The sequence below is a fragment of the Microtus ochrogaster genome, linkage group LG1 (assembly GCF_000317375.1).
Source record: "Microtus ochrogaster isolate Prairie Vole_2 linkage group LG1, MicOch1.0, whole genome shotgun sequence".
Lineage (NCBI taxonomy): Eukaryota > Metazoa > Chordata > Mammalia > Rodentia > Cricetidae > Microtus > Microtus ochrogaster.
In genome coordinates this window covers 21,868,635-21,870,767 of record NC_022027.1, presented here as the reverse complement: position 1 = coordinate 21,870,767, position 2,133 = coordinate 21,868,635, and the positions used below count along the sequence as shown (strand labels likewise).

Below are 2,133 nucleotides of genomic sequence, written 5' to 3'. Positions count from 1 at the left end.
TTCCCAGCAACCACATGGTGGCTCACAACCATCTGTAATGAGGTCTGGTGCCCTCTTCTGGCCTGCAGTCATACACACAGACAGAATATTGCATACATATTAAATAAATAAATATTTTTTTTAAAAAAACCTAGATTACTAACATGCTTTTCTTGAAAGCATGGCTTGGGAAATACTAGCCCAGGTCATCACAACCAAGAATTCACAGAACATAGCCTTCTAATTTATTATTGCCCTATATTGAAATACTTTTTTTGATGCAAAATTTACACTTTTCTGCTGAGATATTTTAAAGATATCAACTGCTACTATCTCTCTCTCTCTCCCTTTCTTAGGGCTCATGAAAAACTGTTTCTCTCAAGCCTCATTACTAGAAAATGCCTTGCTTAGGCAGAAGAACTGGTTTTGTTTTTTTAAACCCTGGAATTTGAAACATGCTTACTTTGCTCCTTTCCGGGCTCCAAGAAGTTCAGAACCCAAACTAAGACTCAGTGTTGTACAGGACCTGACAGCACTGTACTTTCTTCCCCGCCCCCTTCCTGCCCAACCTCAACATTCTCATTTAGTTTGTTTTACTATATTGTACACATAGACACAAAATTACTTCACATATCTCGTTACACATATGTTATGTGTGTATATCTAATGTTTTTCTTACAATTTTGTATCCATTTATCTCCTGTCGCAAAAATATTATGTATTCGCCTTTATCTAAAAGTTTTTTACATAAACATTCACTACAGTAGCCAAACCTGTAAACGCTGAAAATAAGAAAAAAAGTTGGAGTGCCCCTAACAGCGATCTAATAATAAAAAGCCTTATTAAACTGTTTCTTAACAGGAAGATTTATTAAACTCTTTCCTAACATAACAGGAAGAAGAATTAACATTTATTGTGCATCAGTAAAACTGCTAGGCAATTACTAATAGCAGTTACATTTTCAAAACAAAGTCGGAGGGCATCTGCCAGATCATAATCCCTGAACCAGGGAGAAGAAATTGACTTTTCATGGCGGTGGAAGTGGGGGTGGGGGCACACTCTGTACACCCCTTTCAGTAAAAGTCTCAAATCAGATGAGATAATCATAATGGCAACAATATATACTCGCTAACAACCAAGTTCTCCCCAGCAGCTTCTGATTCCGGAACACGCACTTGTGAAGCAGCTGTCTAAACGCTGAAGTTGCGACCAATCAACACCAAACACAGGAAACTACACTACAATCTTATTTTTCACCTTTGAGGATAAGGCCATTACTTGAGAACTTTAACAAGGGGTGTATGTTATGGGGGATCAGAAATACTTTCCAGCTTGTTTTATTCTTGGGAACATTTCTGGAGAGCAGCACTCCCTTCTCACCCGCCCGGCTATCCGCGCCGCGTGCAGAACTTTGAGCAACTCCAGGGCGGCGGGACCGCATTCCGGAGCTAGGGAGCTGAGGGGAGAACCAGGTTCGAGTCCCGGTAGCAGCTCGAGAGTCCCTAGCCTGAGCTGGCTCATCTGGAGGGCAGGTCACCCAGGCCAGCAAGTCCTCGGCACGCGCAGACCCCGAGGACCAGGGACGGTCGCACGTTTGTGGAGAGCGGGCCTTCGCGGAGGAGGAAGTCGCACTTACCGAGCGGGGGCGGGAGGGAGGCCCGGGGTCACCGTGGCGCGGGGCGGCGGGCGGGGAGGCGGAGCGGGGCGCGGAAGGGCGAGCTCGGCGGAGGGATGCTCGGCCCCGCGCGCGCCCCCAGCCCCTTCCCCACAGCGGCGCCCCGCGCAGCAGCCCTCCCGGGCCGAGCCACTCCTCTCCGTCAGGCGACGCCAGGCCAGGAGTCAAACTTGTCCCGCAGCCCCCCGAGGGGGCGGGCGGGCACGCGAGCGGCAGCGAGAGGGGGTCGAGCACCCGCTCGCCGGTCAGTCCCCGTGCGGCCGCCCCGCCCCACGACAGCAGGCCCCGCCCACCACCGAGTCCCGCCCGCGCCGCTCAGGGTGCTAAGCCCCGCCCCCTCCCGGCGGGGCCCAAAGATTGGCAGTTTCATTCTCCTCCGCGACCGCGGGAGCTACTAGAGGCGTAGAGGGAGAACAAATTGGGGCACGAAGGGTGCCTGCGGGTCTGGGTCCGGAGAACTGGGGCGCCGGGTACATCAT

The 2,133-nt window shown here is 50.7% G+C and overlaps 1 protein-coding gene across 1 annotated transcript in view; it reads right to left on the bottom strand.

The window, feature by feature from the left end:
* The window catches only part of Klhl5 (kelch like family member 5), a 61,662-nt gene extending 59,844 nt beyond the window's left edge, over window positions 1-1,818 (bottom strand). Inside the window, exon 1 of the mRNA XM_005359260.3 lies at window positions 1,616-1,818. The gene's annotated coding sequence lies outside the window, so the exon portion shown is untranslated. The remainder of the gene's footprint in view (window positions 1-1,615) is intronic.
* Window positions 1,819-2,133: the final 315 nt, after the last annotated feature.